Below are 17,099 nucleotides of genomic sequence, written 5' to 3' on the forward strand. Positions count from 1 at the left end.
AAGGGGAAGACGGTCATTATGCATTCTTAGATTTTGAAGATAAATCAGTCTAGAAGACATTGACCTCATAGTGCGAAGACATTCACTCATATGTAGAGAGTTGGTTCCAGATTTGTACGAATCCACGAATAAGTACAAGTGAGGAATCTAAATACTTTGTGAAGCATAAGTGAACATACTAGGCATGCTATGAGATGCAGAACATGATAGATCCAACTTTGTAGCAACAGAAATCACTTGTGGTTGAAAAGGATGAATCTATCGGATCAAAAAGACTGTAAAAAGAGTTTTTATTTACCACTCAAGGAACTGCTAGACAGAGTAGGAGATGAGGCCGAGCAGTTCGATCTTCCGTGCCCTGACTTAGCGACGGAGGACACCTACGGCGACGACGGAGAAGACGATGTCCGCGGCCGGCGTGATGACGGCGTCAGTGAGGTCGCGGCAGCTAAGCGCTTAGTCGCCGGCGTCGTCGAGGGCTAGCGGTGAGCTAGGGTTTGTGCGAGGAAGAGAAGTGGAAGAAAAGATAATGACTGGGGTGTGGTGAGTATTTATAAGGACAGGGACGGCGCAGCGTTATTACGCAGGTGCCCCTGGCGGTTCACATCTGAAAGACACGTGACGATCATGCAACACATCGGAGGTTTTCCATGTTCCCACATACGCCTGGATTGTCGGGTGGTCGTTCCCACTTCTCCGGGTTTCAGGCAAAAAGGATTGAGCATTTAAAATAGTTTTAATGATTGTCTCTGTATCTTCTGCTGACAGGGACGCAGTGAAGACATTCAACAGTTTCAATAGAATGCATATGATTTGGATAGATAGATTTGAGACGGGAGCATAGAAAGGTTAGGGTCCGATCACATTCACTTAGTTCAAAAGATTCAACGAGAAGACATAGCTATAAGTGAATGTTGTAGAGGACAGAACGCAATCATATGAATATATCCGAATAAGACCAAATCAATATAGTGAAGATAAACATGAAACTATGCTAATATTGAAAACCAAATGCGAAGACTTTGCAAGTGTAACGCCAACAGAAAATACTCCAAACAAAAGTTTTGGTGGTGGCGTTACCCACCGTATAGGAAGTATTAGACCCAGACACGGCGCACAATTATCGTGGCGCTCCGAAGTCAAAATCTTCGTTAATGTATTCACACTTAGAGTGTAAGTCTTCATTAGTTGAAGATATACATTACTTCATGTGTTGCACATCTAAGACATCAACATGCATAAGTGTTAGGATGTGTGCATGATCACAGGACATTTGAGGATTCCAAGATATTTAGCTCACACCGCAACTTGCAAAACCTTTTCTCATCCAAGGGCTTTGTGAAGATATCTGCCAGTTGCTCTTCAGTTGACGTGAATGATATCAATATCTTCCTTCATGACATGATCTCTGAGAAAGTGATGACGGATCGTGAATGCTTTGTCTTCGAGTGCTGAACTGGGTTGTTGGCGATCTTGATGGCGCTTTCATTGTCGCAGTAGAGTGGCACTTGCTTCAGATGAATGCCATAGTCTTTGAGTGTTTGCTTCATCCATAGAAGCTGAGCGAGCAAGATCCAGCAGCAATGTATTCAGATTCAGCAGTGGAGAGAGATACACAGTTCTGCTTCTTTGAAGACCAACAACAAGTGATCGTCCCAGAAAGTGACATGTGCCTGATGTAGACTTGCGATCCACCTTGTCACCAGCATAATCAGCATCCGAGAATCCAACTAGATCAAACTCTGAGCCCTTTGGATACCATAATCCTAGTGTTGGGGTGTAAGCCAAATATCGAAGAATTCGCTTCACAGCTAAGTGATGCGATTCCTTTGGTGCCGCTTGGAATCGGCACACATGCAAACACTAAGCATGATATCTGGCCTAGATGCACATAAATAAAGCAAAGAACCAATCATGGAGCGGTATACCTTTTGATCGAACTCTTTACCATTGGCGTCAGGATCCAGATGACTCTTGGTAGGCATTGGCGTCGTATAACCTTTGCAGTCTTGCATTCCAAACTTCTTCAGGCAATCTTTGAGGTATTTCTCTTGAGATATGAAGATGCCGTTGCGTTGCTGCCGTATTTGAAGACCAAGGAAGAACTTCAGCTCACCCATCATGGACATCTGATATTGCTCTTGCATCATGTATCCAAACTCATCACTGTATTTCTGATTAGTGCAGCCGAAGATAATGTCATCCACATATATTTGGCACACAAACAGTTCACCATCATATGTCTTCGTGAAGAGTGTGGGATCCAGGGAACCAGGTTTGAAGCCTTTGCTCTTCAGGAAGTCTTTGAGTGTGTCATACCAAGCACGAGGGGCTTGTTTGAGGCCATACAGTGCCTTGTTGAGCTTGTAAACCATGTCAGGATGTTTTGGATCTTCAAAACCAGGCGGTTGTGCAACATACACTTCTTCTTCAATCTTGCCATTGAGAAAGGCACTCTTCACATCCATTTGATACAGAAGATGTTATGATGATTTGCATAGGCTAGCAGTATGTATAGCTTCAAGCCTAGCCACAGGAGCAAATGTTTCATCGAAGTCAATTCCTTCAACTTGAGTGTATCCTTGAGCAACGAGACGAGCCTTGTTTCTGACAACTTGACCATGCTCATCTTGCTTGTTGCGATATATCCATTTAGTGCCTATGATATTGTGTTTACGAGGATCAGGATGCTTGACCAGTTCCCATACATTATTCAGCTCGAACTGTTGAAGCTCTTCTTGCATAGCTTGAATCCATTCAGGTTCCATGAAGGCTTCATCAACTTTCTTGGGTTCAGATATTGAGACGAATGCAAAGTGCCACAGAAATTTGCTAGTTGTGTTGCCCTTGAACGAGTGAGTGGACCAGGTGCATTGATGCTATCAATTATCTTCTCAATTTGTACTTCATTTGCAACACGAGGATGAACTGGACGAAGATTTTGCTCTTGCTGATCATTGTCATCTTTGAAGGATTGTCTTCAGGCTGAGCATTGTCTTCAGGTTGATTAGGTGCAGAGATGATAAGTTCCTCTTCAGGCTGTACTTCAGACGGTATGATTTCTCCAGTTCCCATAAGCTTGATGGATTCACTGGGTGGAATTTCATCTAGCACATTTGGCAGGTGCTCTCTTTGCGAGCCGTTAGTCTCATCGAACCGCACATCCACAGTTTCAACCACTTTATAGTGAAAGAGGTTGAAGACTCTGTAGGAGTGTGAATCCTTTCCGTAACCAAGCATAAAACCTTCATGTGCTTTCGGTGCAAATTTTGAAGTGTGATGTGGATCCTTGATCCAGCACCTAGCACCAAATACTCTGAAGTAACTGACATTTGGCTTCTTACCAGTGAGGAGTTCATAGGATGTTTTCTTCAGAAGCTTGTGAAGATAAACACGGTTGATGACATGGCATGCAGTATCAATAGCTTCAGGCCAGAACTTTCTTGGTGTCTTGTATTCATCGAGCATCGTCCGAGCCATCTCAATGAGTGTTCTGTTCTTGCGTTCCACGATGCCATTCTGCTGCGGCGTGTACGGAGCTGAGAACTCATGAGTGATGCCCAATGTATCAAGATAAGTGTCGAGGCCGGTGTTCTTGAATTCAGTGCCATTGTCACTTCTGATGTGCTTGATCTTGACGCCATAGTTGTTCATGGCTCGATTGGCGAAGCGTCTGAAGACATCCTGCACTTCAGTCTTGTAGAGGATTATATGCACCCATGTATATCTTGAATAATCATCAACAATGACGAAGCCATAGAGACAAGCAGTAGTAGTAAGGGTAGAGTAGTGAGTAGGGCCGAAGAGGTCCATGTGTAGCAGTTCGAAGGGTTGAGTCGTTGTCATGATTGTCTTCGAGGGATGCTTGGCCCTCGTCATCTTTCCAGCTTCGCAGGCACCGCATAAGTGATCCTTCTTGAACTTGACGCCCTCGATGCCTATGACGTGCTTCTTCTTTGCAGAGTATGCAAGTTCCTCATGCCAGCATGCCCTAGCCTCCGATGCCAGAGCCAGCACTCTGAAGCTTTTGCAAGAAGACATACGGCATGCTGAGAAATCTACCATGTACAAATCATCTTTCCTGATACCCTTCAAAGACTAGAGACTTGTCAGATTCCATTAGAACAAGGCAACGATATTTTCCAAATATCACAATCATGTTCAAATTCGCAAAGCATTGAGACAGACATTAAGTTGAAACCAAGGGATTCAACAAGCATCACTTTATCCATGTGCTGATCCTTTGAGATTGCAACTCTACCTAGACCCAATACCTTGCTTTTACCAGTGTCAGCAAATGTGATGTGACTTTTGTCAGATGGACGTAAGGTTGAGTCCATGAGAAGACTTCGTTCGCCAGTCATGTGATTAGTACATCCACTATCAATAATCCATTCTGAAGCAGCTGGTGTCATACCCTACAGTGCAGTTAGGGGGATAGGCTTCACGAAGAGCATTGTGAAGCATAAACATTTGACGAGCAAGTGGATTATGAAAGCTTAGATCGAGGTTAGGACTGATAGGACAATAGCAAGCGACTCAGGAACAAAATACATAATAAGACCATTTGGGCATTTGATCTTGCGCCCTACAAGATGTTTTAGGTCCCCAGCAATAGCTTCAGACGCATTTGATTTTCGGCTGGAGACCTTTCCCTGCAAAAGAGAGTTAAGCTTTCTTAGCCACCCACATCTTCAAGGGTGGCTTCGAAGCAATGAGTCTAAGTGCAGCATCTGAGAACTTTGGCTTTGGAGCCCTAGCAAATAGTCTTGCAGGTGGAGAATAGTACTCATAAGAATAAGCAGAGTAGTTCTGGGTCTTATGAACATGGCGGTTTGATGAAACACGCTCATATTCATAGGCCTGAGTATGGTTTCCCTGCAAAACATTTGTGTTAGTGCGACTCAGGTGAGTCCTCTGTCTGTATGAAGCCTTTGGACCATATGAAGCCTGTGGTCTGGGGTTTGTCTTCTTCCCTTGTGTGTCATGACGACATTCACAGGAAGATTCTCCAGACACCTTTTTGGCACCCAGACTTTCTTCATAAGTGGCCCATTCCTGCAGTTAGTACCAATATACCTGGCAAACACTTCACCATTCTGATTCTTAAACAGTTTATAGTTTGCATCAAAGGATTCATCAATATGACAATGGATTAGCACAAGTGAAGCCAGATAGGGTGGATGGATCCACTGAAGGTTCCTTTGCAGCAACCCATGTGGTTTTGGGGTACTGCTCAGGCTTCCAGTAAGAGCCATCAGCATTCATTTTCCTTTTCGAACCCAACACCCTCTTTCCTAGGGTTTCGGTTCAGAATCTGCCTTTTGAGGACATCACATAGTGTCTGATGCCCTTTGAGACTTTTGTACATCCCTGTTTCAAGCAATGTCTTCAACCTAGAATTTTCATCAGCAATAGCAGTGGCATCCTCAGCAGAGGGGTTAGTTACCACATCAGTAGTTGAAGATATTGCAACAGTAGCAGCAGTAGAACATCCAGCAACAGAAGTAGCGTTATCACGCTCAAGGCATTTAGACATGGTGGTTCAAATCCTTCCTGAGTGGGACTGATCTGTTCGGCGCGAAGTGACTCGTTTTCCTTTTGAAGATCTTCATGAGCCGCTCTCAATTTCTCAAGTTCTTGCTTCCTTTGAAGATAATCATAGGAAAGCTTTTCATGAGTTGTTGAGAGCGTTTCATGACAACTTTCAAGTTCCTCATACTTAACATGAAGATTTTTTATGTCTTCAATTAAGGACTGAGATCGAGTCATTTCAGCGTCCAACAGGTCATCGCTTTTGTCTAACAGTTTTTGAATATGTTCCATAGCTTTCTGTTGTTCAGTTGCAATTTTAGCAAGTGTTTTGTAGCTGGGTTTGGAATTACAATCAGAGTCATCTTCACTGGATGTTTGATAGTGAGTATTGTGTGAGTTTACCTTGGCACCACGTGTCATGAAGCAATAGGTGGGAGCAGAGTTGTCCTTCTCATTAGCATCGGCGTCGGTGACGAAGTCATTGTCTTCAGTGTTGAAGATGGACTTGGCAATGTAGGCTGTAGCCAGACTTGCAACGCCAGAATCGGACTCCTCCTCAGACTCCACCTCTGCCTCCTCAGAAGCAGACTCCTCTGAATCCATTTCCTTGCCAACAAACGCACGTGCCTTGCCAGATGAGCTCTTCTTGTGTGATGAACACTTTGAGGAAGACTTGGAAGAAGACTTTGAGTATTTCTTCCTTCTTGTCGTCAGAATCATATTCCTTGCTACTTCTTCTTCTTGTTTGTTCTCATTGTCCCACTGCAGACACTCAGAGATGTAGTGACCAGTTTCTTGCACTTGTGGCATGTTCTCTTCTTGTAGTCATGAGCAGAAGCTTCAAAATTCCTTGAGCTGGATCATGAAGACTTTCTGAAGCCTTTCTTCCTGGTGAATTTTTGGAACTTCTTCACAAGCATAGCAAGCTCTCTTCCAATGTCTTCAGGATCATTAGAACTGTAGTCAGATTCTTCTTCAGATGAGGAAACAGCTTTTGCCTTCAAGGCACGAGTTCTTCCCATAGTTGGGACCGTATGATATCTCTTTTCTCAGAAAGGCTGAAACTCATGTGTGTTGACCCTTTCAAGTATGTCAGATGGGATCGAGTCTCTTGAAGTCAGGGCGTTCTTGAATCATCAGGGCTAGGGTGTCAAACGAGCTGTCAAGTGATCTCAGGAGTGTCTTGACGATTTCATGCTTGGTGATCTCTTAGTAGCGTCGAGAGCTTGGAGCTCATTTGTGATGTCAATAAGGCGATCAAACGTGAGCTGAGCATTCTCATTGTCGTTTCTCTTGAAGCAGGTTGAAGAGGTTGCGAAGGACACTGATCCTTTGATCTCTCTGGGTTGAGACGCCTTCGTTGACCTTGGAGAGCTAGTCCCAGAATAGCTTAGATGTTTTCAGAGCACTGACACGACCATACTGCCCTTTGGTCAGATGACCACAGATGATGTTCTTGGCAGTGGAGTCCAGTTGAACGAACTTCTTGACATCAGCAGCGGTGACACCTTCACCATCCTTGGGGACGCCATTCTTGACGACATACCAGAGGTCGACATCAATGGCTTCAAGATGCATGCGCATCTTATTCTTCTAGTAGGGATATTCAGTTCCATCGAAGATGGGGCACACAGCGGAGACTTTGAATATCCCTGCAGTCGACATAGCTAAAACTCTGATACGTCTCCAACGTATCTATAATTTTTGATTGCTCCATGCTATATTATCTACTGTTTTAGGCAATATTGGGCTTTATTTTCCACTTTTATATTATTTTTGGGACTAACCTATTAACCGGAGGCCCAGCCCAGATTTGCTGTTTTATGCCTATTTCAGTGTTTCGAAGAAAAGGAATATCAGATGGAGTCCAAACGGAACGAAATCAACTGGAGAAGTTATTTTTGGAAGGAAACACACCTAATGGACTTGGACCCCACGTCAAGGAAGAAACGAGGTGCTCACGAGGGTGGGGGCGCCCCCCATAGGGCGCGCCCCCTGTCTCGTGGGGCCCTCATGGCTCCCCTGACGTGCCTCCTGCACCCATATATACCTACGTGACCTAAAACTTCTAGAACGCAAGATAGATCGGGAGTTCCGCTGCCAGAAGTTTCCGTAGCCACCAAAAGTCAATCGGGACCCTCTTCCGGCACCCTGCCGGAGGGGAGAACCCTCACCGGTGGCCATCTTCATCATCCCGGCACTCTCCATGACGAGGAGGGAGTAGTTCACCCTCGGGGTTGAGGGTATGTACCTTTAGCTATGTGTTTGATCTCTCTCTCTCGTGTTCCCTCTATGGCACGATCTTGATGTATCCCGAGCTTTGCTATTGTAGTTGGATCTTATGTTTCTTCTCCCCCTCTACTCTCTTGTGATGAATTGAGTTTCCCCTTTGAAGTTATCTTATCGGATTGAGTCTTTAAAGATTTGAGAACACTTGATGTATGTCTTGTCGTGCATATCTGTGGTGACAATGGGATACCGCGTGCCACTTGATGTATGTTAAGGTGACCAACTTGCGGGTTCATGAACCTATGCATAGGGGTTGGCACACGTTTTCGTCGTGATTCTCTGGTAGATCTTTGGGGCACTCTATGAGGTTCTATGTGTTGGTTGAATAGATGAATTGAGATTGTGTGATCCATATCGTATAATCATACCCACGAATACTTGAGGTGACATTGGAGTTGTAAGAGTGCATCTAGTGCCACCCCTAGTTGGTTTTGGAGTATTGACGACAAACCTAGTTGAGGGACTAATGTGTTTGTGAGAATTGCAGGATAACACAGGTAGAAGTCCCTCATTGATTCGGTTTTCCTACCAGAGATGACCCCTAAAAATGTATGAAGACATTGATGTCAAAGGTGGTTTATGAAGATATTCACATTGAAGACTATGACAAGAGAAGACATCGCATGAAGCCTATGGAGCTCGAAGACTTAGATCTTTCATAGTTCTTTTTCTTCTTTGTTGAGTCATAGGAACCACCGTACTGTTAAGTGGGGTCCAAGAGAACCAGTCATGAATGACTGAAGTGATGCTTAACCAAAACCTATGTCTTTCGAGTGAAGACTATGAGAGCGAATCTTGTCCAGATCGGATAAGTCAGCTTTGCTTGTAGCCCAAGTAAAGTTGCCGTGTGAGTTTGAAATCTGACCGTTGGAACACGTGTCAGTTCCTTAGTGACCCAGGGTCATTTCGGACAAATCAGGTCGGGTTGCCTAGTGGCTATAAATAGCCCACCCCCTACAACCATAAACGGTTGGCTGCTCAGAGTTAGAGTACGGCTTTTGTCGTTTGAGAGCAACCCACCTCGAAGCCTTTGAGAGAGAATTCCTTGCGAGGATAAAGCCCTAACCACCCAGAGCCAAAGAGTGTTAGGCATCACTTAAGTCTTCTTGTCTGTGTGATCTGAAGACTTATTACACTTGAGGACTGTGAATCCTCCAGCCGGTTAGGCGTCGCGTTCTGAGCATCCAAGAGACATTGTGGATCGCCGGTGAACGAAGTCTGTGAAGGTTTGGGAGTCTACCTTGAAGACTTACCAGAGTGATTGGGCAAGGTCTGTGAGACCTTAGCTCAAGGGGAATACGGTGTGGACTGGGTGTCCTAAGCTGCTTGTTCAGGACTGGGTGTCCGGGACTGTGTGTCCTCAGGTTTAAATACCTAGCCGCCCTAACCAGACGTACAGTTGTCACAGCAACTGGAACTGGTCCAACAAATCATTGTCTTCAATGAGTCACTGGTTTCATCCTTCCCTTCCCTTTACTTACTGTTGGTCCTTGTGAAGTCATTGTATGATTGCACTATCTTTAGTCTTCACTAAGTAACTGCGTGTTCTGTTTGGCTTCATAATATCTTCCTACCTTATCCTTACTACCTAGCTGCTATTAGTCATTGTGCTTTCACTTCATTCAATACTTGACTATGGTTTACCTAGTGTAGTCTACCTTCCGCTGCATGGTAATAGGTTTATTTCTATCGTTTGTCTTCGAAACTTCCACTTTGAAGACTTTCATAAAAATCGCCTATTCACCCCCCTCTAGTCGATATAACGCACTTTCAATTGGTATCAGAGCAAGGTACTCCCTTGTTCTGTGTGATTCGGTTTAACCACCTGGAGTTTTAGCTATGTCGACTGCAGGGATAATTAAAGTCTCCGCCTGCGTGCCCCGTCTTCGATGGAACTGAATATCCCTACTGGAAGAATAAGATGCGCATGCATCTTGAAGCCATTGACGTCGACCTATGGTATGTCGTCAAGAACGGCGTTCCCAAGGCTGGAGAAGGTGTCACTGCTGCTGATGTCAAGAAGTTCGTTCAACTGGACTCTACTGCCAAGAATATCATCTGTGGTCATCTGACCAAAGGACAGTATGGCCGTCGTGAGTGCTTTGGAAACATCTAAGCTAGTCTGGGACTGGCTCTCCAAGGTCAACGAAGGCGTCTCAACCCAGAGAGATCAGAGAATCAGTGTCCTTCGCAACCTCTTCAACCGCTTCAAGAGAAATGACAATGAGAATGTCCAGCTCATTTGATCGACTCACTGACATCACAAATGAGCTTCAAGCCCTTGGCGCTACTGAGATCACCAAGCATGAAGTCGTCAAGACACTACTGAGATCACTTGACAGTTCGTTTGACACCCTAGCCCTGATGATTCAAGAACGTCCTGATTTCAAGACACTCGATCCGTCTGACATACTTGAGAGGCTCAACACACATGAGTTTCAGCTTTCTGAGAAAAGAGATATCTACGGTCCAAACTATGGGCGAACTCGTGCCTTGAAGGCAAAAGCTGTCTCCTCATCTGAAGAAGAATCTGACAGCAGTTCTGATGATCCTGAAGACATTGGAAGGGAACTTGCTATGCTTGTGAAGAAGTTCCAAAAATTCACCAAGAAGAAAGGTTTCAGAAAGTCTTCACGATCAAGCTCAAGGAATGATGAAGCTTCTGCTCATGACTACAAGAAGAAAACATGTCACAAGTGCAAGAAACCTGGCCACTTCATCTCTGAGTGTCCGCAGTGGGACAATGAGAACAAAAAGAAGAAGAAGAGCAAGGAATATGACTCTGACGACAAGAAGAAGAAGAAATACTCAAAGTCTTCTTCCAAGTCTTCCTCAAAGTCTTCATCACACAAGAAGAGCTCATCTGGCAAGGCACGTGCGTTTGTTGGCAAGGAAATGGATTCAGAGGAGGAGTCCGCTTCTGAGGAGGCGGAGGTGGAGTCTGAGGAGGAGTCCGATTCTGGCGTTGCAAGTCTGGCTACAGCATACGTTGCCAAGTCCATCTTCAACACTGAAGACAATGACTTCATCACCGACACCGATGCAAATGACAAGGACTACTCCGCTCCTACCTACTGCTTCATGGCACGCGGTGCCAAGGTAAACACACGCACTACTCACTATCAAACATCTAGTGAAGATGACTCTGATTGTGGTTCAAAACCCAGCTACAAAACACTTGCTAAAATTGCAACTGAACAACAGAAAGCTATGGAACATATTCAAAAACTGTTAGACAAAAGCGATGATCTGTTAGAGCTGAAATGACTCGATCTGAGTCCTTAATTGAAGACATAAAAAATCTTCACGTTAAGTATGAGGAACTTGAAAGTCGTCATGAAACGCTCTCAACAACTCATGAAAAGCTTTCCTATGATTATCTTCAAAGGAAGCAAGATCTTGAGAAATTGAGAGCGGCTCATGAAGATCTTCAAAAGGAAAACGAGTCACTTCGCGCCAAACAGATCAGTTCCGCTCAGGAAGGATTTGAACCACCATGTCTTAAATGCATTGAGCGTGATAATGCTACTTCTGTTGCTGAATGTTCTACTGCTGCTACTGTTGCAATATCTTCAACTGTTGATGTGGTAACTAACCCCTCTGCTGAGGATACCACTGCTATTGCTGATGAGAATGCTAGGTTGAAGACATTGCTTGAAACAGGGATGTACAAAAGTCTCAAAGGGCATCAGACACTATGTGATGTCCTCAAAAGGCAGATCCTGAACCAAAACCCAGGAAAGAGGGTGTTGGGTTCGTAAGGAAAATGAATGCTGATGGCTCTTACTGGAAACCTGAGCAGTACCCCAAAACCACATGGGTTGCTGCAAAGGAACCTTCAGCAGATCCATCCACTATCTGGCTTCACTTGTGCTAACCCCATTGTCATTGTGATGAATCCTTTGATGCAAACTATAAACTGTTTAAGAATCAGAATGGTGAAGTGTTTGCCAGGTATATTGGTACTAACTGCAGGAATGGACCGCCTATGAAGAAGATCTGGGTGCCGAAAAAGTGTTTGGAGAATCTTCCTGTGAATGTCATCATGACACCACAGGTGAAGAAGACAAACCCCAGACCACAGGCTTCATACGGTCCAAAGGCTTCATACAGACAGAGGACTCACCTGAGTCGCACTAACGCAAATGTTTTGCAGGGAAACCATACTCAGGCCTATGAATATGAGCGCGGTTCATCAAACCGCCATGTTCATAAGACCAAGAACTATTCTGCTTATTCTTATGAGTACTATTGTCCGCCTGCAAGACTGTTTGCTAGGGCTCCAAAGCCAAAGTTCTCAGATGCTGCACTTAGACTTATTGCTTCTAAGCCACCCTTGAAGATGTGGGTGGCTAAGAAAGCTTAACTCTCTTTTGCAGGGAAAGGTCTCCAGCAGAAAACCAAAATCATCTGACGCTATTGCTGGGGACCTTAAACATCTTGTAGGGCGCAAGATCAAATGCCCGAATGGTCTTACTATGTACTTCGTTCCTGAATCGCTTGCTACTCTCCCTATCAGTCCTAATCTGGATCTAAGCTTTCATAACCCACTGGTTCGTCAAATGTTTTTGCTTCACAATTCTCTTCGTGAAGCCTATCCCCCTAACTGCACTGTAGGGTACGACACCAGCGTCTTCAGAATGGATTATTGATAGTGGGTGTACCAATCACATGACTGGCAAAAGAAGCCTTCTTATGGACTCAACCTTACGTCCATCCGACAAGAGTCACATCACATTTGCTGACACTGGTAAAAGTAAGGTATTGGGTCTAGGTAGAGTTGCAATCTCAAAGGATCAACACATGGATAAAGTCATGCTTGTTGAATCCCTTGGCTTCAACTTAATGTCTGTCTCAATGCTTTGCGATTTGAACATGATCGTAATGTTTGGAAAATATCGTTGCCTTGTTCTAATGGAATCTGACAAGTCTCTAGTGTTTGAAGGGTATCGGAAAGATGATTTGTACGTGGTAGATTTCTCAGCAGGACCACAGCTTGCCGTATGTCTTCTAGCAAAAGCTTCAGAATGCTGGCTCTGGCATCGGAGGCTAGGGCATGCTGGCATGAGGAACCTCCACACCCTTGCAAAGAAGAAGCATGTCATAGGCATCGAGGGCGTCAAGTTCAAGAAAGATCACTTATGCGGTGCCTGTGAAGCAGGAAAGATGACGAGGGCCAAACATCCCTCGAAGACAATCATGACAACACTCGACCCTTCGAACTGCTCCACATGGATCTTTTCGGTCCCACTCATTACTCAACTCTTACTACTACTGCTTGTCTCTATGGCTTTGTCATTGTTGATGATTATTCTAGATATACTTGGGTGCACATAATCCTCTACAAGACTGAAGTGCAGGATGTCTTCAGACGCTTCGCCAATCGAGCAATGAACAACTATGGCGCCAAGATAAAGCACATCAGAAGTGACAATGGCACTGAATTCAAGAACACTGGCTAGATACATATCTTGATACTTTGGGCATCACACATGAATTCTCAGCTCCGTACACGCCACAGCAGAATGGCGTCGTCGAACGCAAGAACAGAACACTTATTGAGATGGCGACGATGCTTGATGAATACAAGACTCCAAGAAAATTCTGGCCTGAAGCCATTGATACTGCATGCCATACAATCAATCGTGTTTATCTTCACAAGCTTCTGAACAAGACATCTTATGAGCTCCTTACTGGCAAGAAGCCAAATGTCAGTTACTTCAGAGTATTTGGCCAGGTGCTGGATCAAGGATCCATCATTGCACCAAAAGCACATGAGGGTTTTATGCTTGGATATGGAAAGGATTCGCACTCCTACAGAGTCTTCAATCTCTTTCATTATAAATGGTTGAAACAGTGGATGTGCGGTTCGATGAGACTAACGGTTCACAAAGAGAGCACCTGCCAAATGTGCTAGATGAAGTTCCATCCAGTGAATCAATCAAACTAATGGGAACTGGAGAAATCATACCCTCTGAAGCTCAACCGAAGAGGAACTTATCATCTCCGCACCTGATCAACCTGAAGACAATGCTCAGCCTGAAGACAATCCCTCCAATAATGACAATGATCAGCCAGAGCAAAATCTTCGTCCGGTGCATCCACGTGTTGCCAATGAAGTGCAGATTGAGAGAATAATTGATAGCAGAAATGCACCTGGTCCGCTCACTCGTTCAAGGGCAACACAACTAGCAAATTTCTGTGGCACTTCGCATTCGTCTCAATAACAGAACCCAAGAAAGTTGAAGAAGCCTTCATGGAACCTGAATGGATTCAAGATATACAATAAGAGCTTCAACAGTTTGAGATAAATAATGTATGGGAACTGGTTAAGCGTCCTGATCCAGAAGCACAATATAATAGGCACCAAATGGATATACCGCAACAAGCAAGATGAGCATGGTCAAGTTGTCAGAAACAAAGCTCGTCTCGTTGCTCAAGGATATACTCAAGTGGAAGGCATTGACTTCGATGAAACATTTGCTCCTGTGGCTGACTGAAGCCATACGCATACTGCTGGCCTATGCAAATCATCATAACATACTTCTATATCAAATGGATGTGAAGAGTGCATTTCTCAATGGCAAGATTGAAGAAGAAGTGTATGTTGCACAACCGCCTGGCTTTGAAGAATCCAAAACATCCTGACTATGGTATACAAGCTCAACAAGGCACTGTATGGCCTCAAACAAGCCCCTACGGGCCTGGTATGACACACTCAAATACTTCCTGAGAAGAGCAAAGGCTTCATACCTGGTTCCCTGAACCCCACTCTTCTTCACGAGACATATGATGGTGAACTGTTTGTGTGCCAAATATATGTGGATGACATTATCTTCGGCTGCACCAATCAGAAGTACAGTGAAGAGTTTGGATATATGATGCAAGAGCAATATCAGATGTCCATGATGGGGGAGAGCTGAAGTTCTTCTGGTCTTCAAATACGACAGCAACGCAACGGCATCTTCATATCTCAAGAGAAGTATCTCAAAGATTGCCTGAAGAAGTTCGGTATGCAAGACTGCAAAGGCTTCACAACGCCAATGCCAGCCAAACATCATCTGGGTCCCGACGACAATGGTAAAGAGTTCGATCAAAAGGTATACCGCTCCATGATTGGTTCTTTACTTTATCTATGTGCATCTAGGCCAGATATTATGCTTAGTGTTTGCATGTGTGCTCGATTCCAAGCGGCACCAAAGGAGTCGCATCACTTAGCTGTGAAGCGAATTCTTCGATATTTGGCTCACACCCCAACTCTAGGATTATGGTATCCAAAGGGCTCAGAGTTTGATCTGGTTGGATTCTCGGATGCTGATTATGCTGGTGACAAGGTGGATCGCAAGTCTACATCAGGCACATGTCATTTTTCTGGGACGATCACTTGTATGTTGGTCTTCAAAGAAGCAAACTGTGTATCTCTCTCCACTGCTGAATCTGAATACATTGCTGCTGGATCTTGCTGCGCTCAGCTTCTGTGGATGAAGCAAACACTCAAAGGACTATGGCATTCATCTGAAGCAAGTGCCACTCTACTGCGACAACGAAAGCGCCATCAAGATTGCCAACAACCCAGTTCAGCACTCGAAGACAAAGCACATTGAAATTCGTCATCACTTTCTCAAAGATCATGTTGTGAAGGAAGACATTGATATCATACACGTCAGCATTGAAGAGCAATTGGCTGATATCTTCACCAAGCCCTTGGATGAGAAGAGATTTTGCAAGTTATGGTGTGAGCTAAATATCTTGGAATCCTCAAATGTCCTGTGATCAGGCACACATCCTAACACTTATGCATATTGATGACTTAGATGTGCAACACACGAAGTAAAGTATATCTTCAATCAATGAAGACATACATTCTAAGTGTGAATACATTAATGTGGAATTTGACTTCGGAGCGCCACGATAATTGTACGCCGTGTCTGGGTCTAATACTTCTTATACGGTGGGTAATGCCACCACCAAAGGTTCTGTTTGAAGTATTTCACTCATGGCGTTACATTTGCTATGTCTTCACATTTGCTTTGGCTTCAATCTCAACATGTCTTCATGATTATCTTCGCTATGTTGATTATATATATATACTAGTGTTCTATCCTCTACAGCATTCACTTATAGCTATGTCTTCTTGTTGAATCTTTTGAACTAAGTGAATGTGATCGGACCCTAACCTCTCTATGCTTTCTATCTCAAACTCTATCTCTCCAAATCATATGCATTCTATTGAAACTGTCGAATGTCTTCTCTGCGTCCTTGTCCAGCAGAAGATACAGAGACAAACATTAAGTCCGTTTCAATGCTCATTCCTTCACCTGAAACCCGGAGAAGTGGGACGACCACCGACAATCCAGGCGTGCGTGGGACGGTGGAACAACCCCCGCTATGCTGCATGATGGCCAGTGTTCCTCAGATGTGAATTGCCAGGGGCACCTGTGTAATAACATTGAGCCGCCTCCTGTCCCTATAAATATATGCCTCCACCACAGTCATTATCTCTTCTTTCCACTCTCGCACGAACCCTAGCGCCACCGCTAGCTCTCGACGATGCCGGCGATGAAGCGCTTCGCTGCCGCAACCTCTTCGACGCCGTATTCACGCCGACCGCGGACATCGTCCTCTCCGCCATCGCCGTAGGTGTCCTCCGTCGCCAAGTTAGGACACGGACGATCGAACTGCTCGGCCTCCTCTTCCACTCCGTCTTGCAGTTCCTTGTGTGGTAAATAAAACTTCCTTTTTTACGGCCCCTTTGATCCTACAGATTCGTCACTTTCTACCACAAGTAGTTTCTGTTCACACATGTTGGATCCACTTCATACTGCATCTCATATTATGCCTAGTATGTTCACTTATGCTTCACAAAGCAGTTAGATTCCTCACTTGTGTGGATTCGTACAAATCTGGAACCAACTTCTTATCTGTGAGTGAATGTCTTCGCACGATGAAGTCAATGTCTTCTAAACTGATTTATCTTCAAAATCTTCTGAGAATGCATATGACCTCTTCCCCTTCCCTTGCACCTTAATGCTGTCACAGGTACATGTCCGTGGGAGAATCCCTTGGTTCTCATAGTCTGCATTCATTTGCAGGAATTCTTACATACGCATCATGTAAATTCTCCCGAGCCAGTTCCTGTTTGTCCAGCCAAGCGAAGGCCTCTGAAGCCTTTGAACGTGTTGAAGCCATTCAGTTTAAGTTCATGGCTACAGAGAAATCTGCAAGGGAAGGGAACAGACGAGCAGAGAGAGATCAGAGATTTTGCCTGATGACCT

The sequence above is a fragment of the Triticum urartu genome, chromosome 7 (genome assembly GCF_003073215.2).
Source record: "Triticum urartu cultivar G1812 chromosome 7, Tu2.1, whole genome shotgun sequence".
NCBI lineage: Eukaryota > Viridiplantae > Streptophyta > Magnoliopsida > Poales > Poaceae > Triticum > Triticum urartu.